The 12,782-nt window shown below is 43.6% G+C and overlaps 1 long non-coding RNA gene across 1 annotated transcript; it reads left to right on the top strand.

Moving 5' to 3' along the window:
• The first annotated feature begins 2,812 nt into the window (after positions 1-2,812).
• Positions 2,813-6,622, top strand: LOC116356587 (uncharacterized). The gene is made up of 7 exons (XR_004204983.1): positions 2,813-3,165; positions 3,486-3,529; positions 3,615-3,676; positions 3,799-3,842; positions 5,739-5,817; positions 5,919-5,965; positions 6,173-6,622. It is a non-coding gene; the product is annotated as an uncharacterized LOC116356587 (long non-coding RNA).
• The last annotated feature ends 6,160 nt before the right edge of the window (positions 6,623-12,782 follow it).

The raw sequence follows: 12,782 nt of genomic DNA, 5'->3' as shown, positions 1-12,782 counted from the left end.
CTGCATGCTCACCAGACATTTCACCCATTAAGCCTGTTTGAGATGCTCTGGATCGACGTGTAAGATAACGTGTTCCAGTTTACGCCAATATTACAGCGACTTCGCACAGAGAAGTGGGACAGGAGTGGGACAAAATTCCACAGGCCACAATCACCAAGCCTGATCAACTCTATGGAAATGGTATGTGTTGAGCTGCATGAGGCAAATGGTGGTCACACCAGATACTGACTGGTTTTCTGATCCATGCCCCTACCTTTTTTTAAGGTATCTGTGACCAACAGATGCATATCTGTATTCCCAGTCATGTGAAATCCATAGGTTAGGGCCTAGTTAATTGTTTTCAATTTACTGATTTCCTTATATGAACTGTAACTCAGTAAAATCTTTGAAATTATTGCATGTTGCCTTTTATATTTTTTGATCAGTATAGTTGAGGTAAACGTAGAAGGTATCAACGTCAACGAAATCGAATCTTAAAGCGAACCTAACCTACATGGACAAAAATATAAACCGTGGCAGTAAGTGAGACTGTCATTATGCATAATGTACTTTGTAATATTCATGTTATACCAGTGCAGTGGTATATTTTTATATGACCAACTACTGCACCGATGCTAGCATAGCGTTAATTAGCCTTCATTTGCATGTGAGCTCGCTAATTGGTCACAACGAGGCAATCTTATTTGGACAAATTTGCCTACTGCTTACTGCTGTAAGCCTAGGTTTACAGAACGTTCTGTCGTTCTGCCCCTGAACAGGCAGTTAACCCACTGTTCCTAGGCCGTCATTGAAAATAAGAATTTGTTCTTAACTGACTTGCCTAGTTAAATAAAGGTAAAATAAATAAAAAAAATTCCCTTAGTTACACAGCGAGTCTACACAGCCTACACATAGTATCTACAATGAAATCACCTGGCCCCAACATACATGGCAAGTCAAGAAAAGTCCTTGTAACTTTTTCAGTTAAATAAGAAACTTCAAGACACATTCACATTGCTTTGAAACAGTGTCCAAGGAAAGCTTTTTGGCATGTGAGTGCATTGATGAGAGAAATGGTGTGTTTGCAGTCAAAAATACATTTTCTGGTCCAGCAAACACCCATACATGTTGTGAAAAGTACTTGGGCTAGTTCAGTTCCAAATGTGTTAAACTATTATGCATGCTGGAGTATTAAAAGCTGTTGAATTGGTGTGGATGATGTTCAGATGATATATTCCTTTAAATTATTCCACTGAACTGTACCATTTGATTGTCATTCCTTTATGGAAAATTGTACCTTGTTCACACCACAGGGCCTACCAATGTAATGAACACAAGGGGAGACAGCGAGCTGGTTTCAAGCACAGGGTGCAGCAGGTGTTTTTTTGCAAAGGACCACAGGAGGAGGCAGGTAGCTGGGTCCAGGGGCAGGCAGAAGGTCATACACAGGTGGTCCAAAAGGCCAACAGTACAGGCAGTGAAAAGGCTAGTAACGTAGTGCAGGAGATTAGGCAATATGTAGATAGGCTATTGGATGTCCTGTTATCATACACACAACCAGCTCTCTGAAAGACATGTGTCACAAAACAAACAACACCTCACAGTGATGGGGTGAAAAGAACTGAACTAAATAGTGTGTGATAATGACATACAGGTGTGTGAACAGGTGATTAGAATTTAGGTGATTGGGATCTGAAGAATGAGCTGTGTTCAGGGGATCAAGGTGTTTGAGAGTGTGAGTTGGAAAGTGAGCTGCGTGCAGGGGCTCTACGTGTTTGAGGATTTGAGTTGGAAAGTGAGCTGCGTGCAGGGGCTCTACGTGTTTGAGGGTGTGAGCTGGAAAGTGAGCTGCGTGCAGGGGCTCTACGTGTTTGAAGGTGTGAGCTGGAAAGTGAGCTGCGTGCAGGGGCTCTACGTGTTTGAAGGTGTGAGTTGGAAAGTGAGCTGCGTGCAGGGGCTCTACGTGTTTGAGAGTGTGAGCTGGAAAGTGAGCTGCGTGCAGGGGCTCTACGTGTTTGAGGGTGTGAGTTGGAAAGTGAGCTGCGTGCTGCGTGCAGGGGCTCTACGTGTTTGAAGGTGTGAGTTGGAAAGTGAGCTGCGTGCAGGGGCTCTACGTGTTTGAAGGTGTGAGTTGGAAAGTGAGCTGCGTGCAGGGGCTCTACGTGTTTGAAGGTGTGAGTTGGAAAGTGAGCTGCGTGCAGGGGCTCTACGTGTTTGAGAGTGTGAGTTGGAAAGTGAGCTGTGTGCAGGGGCTCTACGTGTTTGAGGGTGTGAGTTGGAAAGTGAGCTGCGTGCTGCGTGCAGGGGCTCTACGTGTTTGAAGGTGTGAGTTGGAAAGTGAGCTGCGTGCAGGGGCTCTACGTGTTTGAAGGTGTGAGTTGGAAAGTGAGCTGCGTGCTGCGTGCAGGGGCTCTACGTGTTTGAAGGTGTGAGTTGGAAAGTGAGCTGCGTGCTGCGTGCAGGGGCTCTACGTGTTTGAGGGTGTGAGTTGGAAAGTGAGCTGCGTGCTGCGTGCAGGGGCTCTACGTGTTTGAAGGTGTGAGCTGGAAAGTGAGCTGCTGCAGGGGCTCTACGTGTTTGAGGGTGTGAGCTGGAAAGTGAGCTGCGTGCTGCGTGCAGGGGCTCTACGTGTTTGAGGGTGTGAGCTGGAAAGTGAGCTGCGTGCAGGGGCTCTACGTGTTTGAGGGTGTGAGCTGGAAAGTGAGCTGCGTGCAGGGGCTCTACGTGTTTGAGGGTGTGAGCTGGAAAGTGAGCTGCGTGCAGGGGCTCTACGTGTTTGAGGGTGTGAGTTGGAAAGTGAGCTGCGTGCAGGGGCTCTACGTGTTTGAGGGTGTGAGTTGGAAAGTGAGCTGCGTGCAGGGGCTCTACGTGTTTGTGAGTGTGAGTTGGAAAGTGAGCTGCGTGCAGGGGCTCTACGTGTTTGAAGGTGTGAGTTGGAAAGTGAGCTGCGTGCAGGGGCTCTACGTGTTTGAGGGTGTGAGCTGGAAAGTGAGCTGCGTGCAGGGGCTCTACGTGTTTGAGGGTGTGAGCTGGAAAGTGAGCTGCGTGCAGGGGCTCTACGTGTTTGAGGGTGTGAGTTGGAATGTGAGCTGCGTGCAGGGGCTCTACGTGTTTGAGGGTGTGAGTTGGAAGCAGACGTTACAACCAAAGCAAGGTTTCTCAAACAACTGTGTGTTTGTAGTGACGGTAAGATGCTGGCTATTCAGTATATTATATTAGTCCTATTTTCTGTTATAACATTAGAAAAGTTATTATTTATGTGCTTGCAGCATACAAAGCACACTACTGCTATTGCTCAAATGCTTTCTTGTTTATTATTCTTGACACCTTTTGGGACATATTTGCTACAGTTTTTAGACTAAATACACAATTCATACATCAAACCCCTGCAGAGCTGTATACTGATGTGACATGCTGTGACTTCTTGGGGGGTGTATTTATTATTTACTATGATCATTATTGTTGTAACTATCAAACTTATCAACCTACTATTTCTTAACTTACAGTATGCTCTGTACATTGCAATGGAGCACAGTGCGATTTCACTGGGGTATGTAAACATTATGAAATTCTCATTACTAGTGGATATGTTTTTTTGGGATCCCTATCCGATTATGTGATTTTATTTTTCAAAGAAAAACATGCAGCAAATTAGGCGATGGTGGTGCCTAGTTCTCCTGCAGAACTTTCCCATGCCGTAAGTCTTGAACATTATAAAAACCTTTCATTTGCATTCTTAAAATCACTTGTTTCACTCTAGCCAGACTCACCTGAATATATTTTCATATTGAATGTACTGTATGTCATTTACTCACGAAGGTCTAAAGAAGAGAGGTTGAAAGAACGAAAACAAAACACTACAGGTAGGAGGTGTCATATGATGAGTGGTATAGTCTTAAACCAATGTTTAAAGACTTAACCCCCCCCCCCCCCATAAGGGTGGTATAGTCTTAAACCAATGTTTAAAGACTTAACCCCCCCCATAAGGGTGTTATAGTCTTAAACCAATGTTTAAAGACTTAACCCCACCCCCCATATGGGTGGTATAGTCTTAAACCAATGTTTAAAGACTTAACCCCCCCCCCCATAAGGGTGGTATAGTCTTAAACCAATGTTTAAAGACTTAACCCCCCCCCATAAGGGTGGTATAGTCTTAAACCAATTTTAAATACTTAACCCCCCCCCCCCCATATGGGTGGTATAGTCTTAAACCAATGTTTAAAGACTTAACCCCCCCCCCCCCATATGGGTGGTATAGTCTTAAACCAATGTTTAAAAACTTAACCCCCCCCCCCCCCCCCATATGGGTGGTATAGTCTTAAACCAATGTTTAAAGACTTAACCCCCCCCCCCCCCCCATATGGGTGGTATAGTCTTAAACCAATGTTTAAAAACTTAACCCCCCCCCCCCCCATATGGGTGGTATAGTCTTAAACCAATTTTAAAGACTTAACCCCCCCCCCCCCCCATATGGGTGGTATAGTCTTAAACCAATGTTTAAAGACTTAACCCCCCCCCCATAAGGGTGGTATAGTCTTAAACCAATGTTTAAAGACTTAACCCCCCCCATAAGGGTGGTATAGTCTTAAACCAATGTTTAAAGACTTAACCCCACCCCCCATATGGGTGGTATAGTCTTAAACCAATGTTTAAAGACTTACCCCCCCATATGGGTGGTATAGTCTTAAACCAATGTTTAAAGACTTAACCCCCCCCCCATAAGGGTGGTATAGTCTTAAACCAATTTTAAAGACTTAACCCCCCCCCCCCATATGGGTGGTATAGTCTTAAACCAATGTTTAAAGACTTAACCCCCCCCCCCATATGGGTGGTATAGTCTTAAACCAATGTTTAAAGACTTAACCCCCCCCCCCCCCCCCAGAACGGTGGTATAGTCTTAAACCAATGTTTAAAGACTTAACCCCCCCCCCCCCCCCCCATAAGGGTGGTATAGTCATAAACCAATGTTTAAAGACTTAACCCCCCCCCCCATAAGGGTGGTATAGTCTTAAACCAATGTTTAAAGACTTAACCCCCCCCCTCCCCCCCAATATGGGTGGTATAGTCTTAAACCAATGTTTAAAGACTTAACCCCCCCCCCCCCCATATGGGTGGTATAGTCTTAAACAAATGTTTAAAGACTTAACCCCCCCCCCCCCATATGGGTGGTGTAGTCTTAAACCAATGTTTAAAGACTTAACCCCACCCCCCATATGGGTGGTATAGTCTTAAACCAATGTTTAAAGACTTAACCCCCCCCCCCCATATGGGTGGTGTAGTCTTAAACCAATGTTTAAAGACTTAACCCCCCCTCCCCCCCAATATGGGTGGTATAGTCTTAAACCAATGTTTAAAGACTTAAACCCCCCCCCCCCATATGGGTGGTATAGTCTTAAACCAATGTTTAAAGACTTAACCCCCCCCCCCATAAGGGTGGTATAGTCTTAAACCAATGTTTAAAGACTTACACCCCCCCCCCCCCCATATGGGTGGTATAGTCTTAAACCAATGTTTAAAAACTCCCCCCCCCCCCCATAAGGGTGGTATAGTCTTAAACCAATGTTTAAAGACTTAACCCCCCCCCCCCATATGGGTGGTATAGTCTTAAACTGATGTTTAAAGACTTAACCCCCCCCCCCATATGGGTGGTATAGTCTTAAACTGATGTTTAAAGACTTAACCCCCCCCCCCTCCATATGGGTGGTATAGTCTTAAACTGATGTTTAAAGACTTAAACCCCCCTCTCCAATATATTTCAGGATGATGTAGAAGATGTCCCCCGTCCGTCCCCCAAGAAGTCACAACATGTCACATTAGCATCCAGCTCTGCAGGATCAGGTACTGTATAGGCTATTGGCTAAAGTAAGGTGCTTTCTTGTACACGCATACCTAGAGGTTCACTTACATACCTTGATGAGCACAATATGTTTTCTTTCTAGATGATATTGACAGCAAAATGCATGGAGAACTGGGAGCTGTGAACTGGGTATGTAGTCTGTATGTAATGCTGAAGGCATGATGCATGGCAAGATATAATAGTTGTGATGATTTGAGTAGTTCTAGATATCACTGAACACCCCTTTGGTAATAGTGGCTTTTGTTTGCAAGGTGGTATTGTGAAAGTGGGGTGTGATTTGACTTGATCACCCAATGAGACACTACTCTTAATATTTATTCTTCCTTTTTCTTCAAGGAAGCAGATGTTCTTCTAAGGGACACCCTAGAGGCAGCAAGGTGGTGTGAACCTCCAAAAAGATGTTCTTCTAAGGGACACCCTAGAGGCAGCAAGGTGATGTGAACTCCAAACACTTAAAGGCATGGTTTCCCTCCCTAGTGTAATTGGGATGGACGGGGAAGACCACAATACAATCCTTAAAGAACTACGGTTGTATGATGGCCTGGACGAAGAAGAAAATATTATCCCCAGGGAACCATTCATGTTACAGAGAGATGATGAGATGTTCTGTGTGGAGTCAGTTGACAACAAGAAAATGACTGTCTTTGCCTCTTGAGGAACAGGGTTGAAGCCATTTTTGAGGAGTGGTCAAACCTTGTTTTTGTCTGCTGGGTTAATCGTTTCAATTGTTAATTGTGTTATGTTGTTTAGTAAAGATGATGTAGCGTCTCTGATCTCTTTACTGGAGGTGGTCTAACTTAATGTACCAAGCACATTCAACTTGTCAGTATGTCTATATGGTATAGTCTGTCTCCACTCTCATGAGGAAAGTAAATAACATTATAAATCAGGATAGGTAGCAAGTGTGTGTGTGTGTGTGTGTATATATATATACTCAATGAAATAATATAATCAAAGTTATAACATTTACCAACACAATTTTAACCGTACATGACATACATAACAAGTATGTTGTTCACTGCAACAATATCAGTAGCTTGTCTCAAATATAGCATGGAGCAAAAAGTGTTACAACACAGCTGCTGGTACCACTCTATATAATATTTCTTACAATTACAAAAATGAAATGCATTTGTAATTCAACGTGTGCCTTGCGCAAACGTGTGTGCTTTGTATTCAGTGTCTGACGGTCAAACCTCCAGATTTTGGTTGGCCTCAAATTGCACACTGCAGTCAGGGGCTCTTGACAGGCTTGACAGGCTCTGAGATTAAATACGGACAATGACGTCGCGCTCCTATTGCACAGCACTAGCCTACTGTAGCCTACCCTGAGGTGCCGTTTGGGGGGAGAAATTAGGTCGATTCTAAGGGCCTGTGACTGACAGGGGCCCTAAAAAATGATTAGAACATTAGGTGCATTTTTTTACAACATTAAATTATTAACCTATCATCATTAGTATAATATTTTATTTACAGTGTACTAATAAAACTAACGGTTCCTTTGTCCCCCCCCCCTCCACCGCTATTTACATGAAATGGTCTGGTCCTGCCCCCAAACCAGGCGCGAACAGTGCTTGGTAGCAGTGAATTGTGAGTGAGGAGTGCGGTTGGAGCAGCATGTCTCAGTTAGGAAATAGACAAATTTGGCTTCCAGAAACGAAAGGAGAGAGAAAAGAAAGGGCGACAGTATTTTACCCAATTTTTCACAAAGGAAGGTGGGTGTAGTCCGTGAGTGGTGGAAATGAACCTGTTCGCTTAGTCCATAGTGAAATAGGCTACTTTTGCTCCCCTAACATTAGTTACTTAATATCTTCACAGGTAATTCTGAGTGTTTACATTTCGCTCCTCGTTGAGCCGACATTTAATCAATGAAGGCAAACATTTAGCAAGTTATTCATATTAAATCAGTTGTCCCTGCCTGGTGCCAGGCCCAACAGATGCAGCTGCAGGCTCAGCTCAGCAATCAGTGTTGCCTCAGCAACACAAAGTTAGCCAATATCAGAGTCTTAAAGGAAGAGATGCAAGCTTTTAGAGATGGATGGGAGTCTCCTGTCTGAGGCAACACTGATTACTGCGCAAATGGATGTTGCACCTCACTTTAGCAAGGAACCCACACGCCAGGACAGTGCAGCAATGGTGTTTCACAGTGTTTTTTTTTTACAGGTATGAACAACATAAGTGACTTGGACACTAGGTTCCACACCACTGCAAAAAATTGTAGAATAATTTTCTGCTGTTCTGAAAGTTGGTCAGATTTGTGAGGATAAAGTCCCTTCTGTGTGCCAACCACTGATCATGACGTATTCCAGAGATCTTACACCTGAGTTTCATCATGAAGTAAGACACCTGAACACTGTATATGCTGCCACTTTCCCCCTGAACTTGTCCCCTCTTGGTCTCCTGAATGCACTTTATAAGATGCAGCTGCAAAGCATTTTGGGAGAAGTGTGCATTGCTTTACGTATATTTTCCACACTGCCTGTGACTGTTGCTGGTGGCGAGAGAGCTTTCAATAAGCTAAAACTGATCAACTATTTGTGGTCCACTATGTCCCAGAACAGGCTTTGCAGTCTTGCCACGCTGTCCATTGAAAGTCAGTTAGCTAGAAAGCTGGACTTCAAAGACTTGATCAGTGACTTTGCTAGCAAGAAGGCTCGGCGCTGGGCTCTTGGTGAGTAAGGCTGAGCAAGGGCCAGTGATAACTGTTAAATAGCATGGCTATGGATATTGGATCACTACACACATGATGCCCACAGGCTGAGAACAGACTGAGAACAAGATATGTCTCAAAGTAATGGCTGGATTTCCATACAATTTGTTGTGCACAATCAAGACCCCAAGTGGAAGAAACCTATTGATTGGGTGACCTCTTGACCTTTCCTCTAGCGCCACCATCAGGTATTTCCATTTCCATTTTGTTTTCCATTTCCACTTTCACAGCTGCTTATTTTCCAGTTGGTATGTATACTTAGTTCAGAAATCTGCTGCTGATTTCATTATTTTGTTTGTTACATAATTCTATAGATGATTGTTATTTTATTTTCATTTATTTTCATTGAGGTTAATGTATATTTGAGTTATATTTATTTTAAGTTATTCATTAATGTTAAAAGAATTTTCCATTCAAGAATTTGACCATTTAAAATGACATTTAGACTGTAAAAGATGTCCTTTAGCACATTTCTTATAGACGGTATCAGTCTTGCATCAAATAGTGAATTCCACTGGATGCAGAAAGTTGCATGCATGTCTGCACAGTGTTATATTTTCACAGCTCACTGACAGTAAATATTGGACTACATGAGAGTTGCAAGCCTGCACAGGTAGAGTTATTTAAAGCTTTGAATGAGTTGATTGGGTTCTGGAGGTGTGTGGTTACAGCATTTGCGCAGGGTTGTGGTGGCCTGTGGTTGTAGGGCCCAATGTGATATCTGGTAGGGCCCAAAATCCCTGGCAGCGCCCCTGAGCCTACCCACTGTCAAATATTTTACATACTACAAATACCTAGGTGTCTATCTAGACTGTAAAGACTCCTTCCAGACTGATATTAAACATCTCCAATCCAAAATTAAATCTAGACTCGGCTTCCTATTTCGCAACAAAGCCTCCTTCACTCATGCCGCCAAACATACCCTCATAAAACTGACTATCCTACCGATCCTCGACTTCGGCGATGTCATTTACAAAATAACTTCCAATACTCTTCTCAGCAAATTGGATGCAGTCTATCACAGTGCCATCCGTTTTGTTACCAAAGCCCCTTATAACACCCACCACTGTGACCTATATGCTCTAGTCGGCTGGCCCTCGCTACATATTCGTCGCCAGACCCACTGGCTCCAGGTCATCTATAAGTTGATGCTAGGTAAAGCTCCGCCTTATCTCAGCTCACTGGTCATGATAACAACACCCACCCGTAGCACTCGCTCTAGCAGGTATATTTCATCCCCAAAGCCAACCCGTCCTTTGGCCGCCTTTCCTTCCAGTTCTCTGCTGCCAATGACTGGAACGAATTGCAAAAATCGCTGAAGCTGGAGACTTATACTTCCATTACTAACTTTAAACATCAGCTATCTGAGCAGCTAACCGATCGCTGCAGCTGTACATAGACCATCTGTAAATAGCCCACCCAATCTACCTACCTCATCCCCATATTGTTTTTATTTACTTTTCTGCTCTTTTGCACACCAGTATTTCTACTTGCACATCATCATCTGCTCATCTATCACTCCAGTGATAATTTGCTAAACTGTAACTACTTCGCTGCTATGGCCTATTTATTGCCTTACCTCCTCACACCATTTGCACACACTGTATATAGACTTTCTTTTTTTTCTATTGTGTTATTGACTGTACGCTTGTTTATTCCATGTGTAACTCTGTGTTGTTGTTTGTGTCGCACTGCTTTGCTTTATCTTGGCCAGGTTGCAGTTGTAAATGAGAAGTTGTTCTCAACCTGCTTACCTGGTTAAATAAAGGTGAAATAAATCAATTAAATAAAAATAAGCTACCACCGTGTTGGCAGAATGTTTTCATATTTTTCCAGTAATTTCTGCTGCATTTCTGGCAAATGGTTGTGGACCTGTCAGCAGAATTTTTGAATTGAACAATGTTTTGCACTGACTTTTCCCCCAGCCTAAATATGATGGACTGCCTGAGAATTCTGAAACATTGTCTAGGGCAGGCAAAAAAAAAATGCAATTAGCCTACAGTACTTACAGTAGCTTACTTCAACGTAAAAGATCACCTGTCGGTTCACCAGTTAAATTAGACTGCTGTATATTAAACCGCGCTGCCTATGAGATTGCAAAACTTGAAATGCAGGCATTTGCTGAATTATTTGGAGATGTTGCAACTGGGCTATGACAGTTTCTAAAAGAAAGTGTGGGCAGAATGTTTTCATCTTTTGTAATGACTTTATTCTTTTTTTTACAAAAAATGCATGCTGCCTATAATGAAGTGCCAAACACTGGCCACATGTTCTGTAAGATTGATTTTCTATTGAACAATTTAAAAGTAAATGATGCCTAAAGCCCACACTACTATGCAAAAGACACATTGTTATTCAATATTTTGTTTATCAATACATGCCGAAATTGTTGCAACACCTATTACTAGCCTGTTCAACCTCTCTTTCGTATCGTCTGAGATTCCCAAAGGTTGGAAAGCTGCCGCGGTCATCCCCCTGTTCAAAGGGGGTGACACTCTAGACCCAAACTGCTACAGACCTATATCTATCCTACCCTGTCTTTCTAAGGTCTTCGAAAGCCAAGTTAACAAACAGATTACTGACCATTTCGAATCCCACCATACCTTCTCCGCTATGCAATCTGGTTTCAGAGCTGGTCATGGGTGCACCTCAGCCACGCTCAAGGTTCTAAACGACATCATAACCGCCATCGATAAGAGACATTACTGTGCAAAAACCTTCCTAGGTTTTGGCCTTTTCTAGGGAGTTTTTCCTAGCCACCGTGCTTCTACACCTGCATTGCTTGCTGTTTGGGGTTTTAGGCTGGGTTTCTGTACAGCACTTTGAGATATCAGCTGATGTACGAAGGGCTATATAAATAAATTTGATTTGATTTGCAACCGTATTCATCGACCTGGCCAAGGCTTTCGACTCTATCAGTCACAACATTCTTATTGGCAGACTCGACAGCCTTGGTTTCTCAAATGATTGCCTCGCCTGGTTTACCAACTACTTCTCTGATAGAGTTCAGTGTGTCAAATCGGAGGGCCTGTTGTCTGGACCTCTGACAGTCTCTATGGGTGTGCCACTGGGTTAAATTCTCGGGCTGACTCTCTTTTCTGTATACATCAATGATGTTGCTCTTGCTGCTGGTGATTCTCTGATCCACCTCTACGCAGATGACACCATTCTGTATACTTCTGGCCCCTCCTTGGACACTGTGTTAACTAACCTCCAGACGAGCTTCAATGCCATACAACTCTCCTTCCGTGGCCTCCAACTGCTCTTAAACGCAAGTAAAACTAAATGCATGCTTTTCAATCGATCGCTGCCTGCACCTGCTCGCCCGTCCAGCATCACTACTCTGGACGGCTCTGACTTAGAATACGTAGACAACTACAAATACCTGGGTGTCTGGTTAGACTGTAAACTCTCCTTCCAGACTCGCATTAAGCATCTCCAATCCAAAATTAAATCTAGAATCGGCTTCCTATATCGCAACAAAGCATCCTTCACTCATGCTGCCAAACACCCTCGTAAAACTGACCATCCTACCGATCCTCGACTTCGGTGATGTCATCTATAAAATAGCCTCCAACACTCTACTCAACAAACTGGATGCAGTCTATCACAGTGCCATCCGTTTTGTCACCAAAGCCCCATACACTACCCACCATTGCGACCTGTACGCTCTCGTTGGTTGGCCATCGCTTCATACTCGTCGCCAAACCCACTGGCTACAGGTTATCTACAAGTCTCTGCTAGGTAAAGCCCTGCCTCATCTCAGCTCACTGGTCACCATAGCAGCACCCACTCGTAGCACGCGCTCCAGCAGGTATATCTCACTGGTCACCCCCAAAGCCAATTCCTCCTTTGGTCGTCTTTCTTTCCAGTTCTCTGCTGCCCATGACTGGAACGAATTGCAAAAATCTCTGAAGCTGGAGACTCACATCTCCCTCACTAGCTTTAAGCACCAGCTCTCATAGCAGGCTAAGTACAGGTGCAGTGATCTGTAAACTATCTGTAAACAGCCCATCTCCCTATCTCATCCCCATTCTGGTATTTATTTATTTATTTTGCTCCTTTGCACCCCAGTATCTCTACATGCACATTCATCTTCTGCCGATCTACCATTCCAGTGTTTAATTGCTATATTGTAATTACTTCGCCACCATGGCCTATTTATTTCCTTAACTTAACTTACCTCATTTGCACTCACTGTATATAGACTTTTTGTTTTCTTTTGTTCTACTGTGT

Source organism: Oncorhynchus kisutch, linkage group LG23, assembly GCF_002021735.2.
Source record: "Oncorhynchus kisutch isolate 150728-3 linkage group LG23, Okis_V2, whole genome shotgun sequence".
Lineage (NCBI taxonomy): Eukaryota > Metazoa > Chordata > Actinopteri > Salmoniformes > Salmonidae > Oncorhynchus > Oncorhynchus kisutch.
The sequence above is the reverse complement of the archived record's forward strand: the minus strand, read 5'-3'. Positions and strand labels throughout refer to the sequence as shown.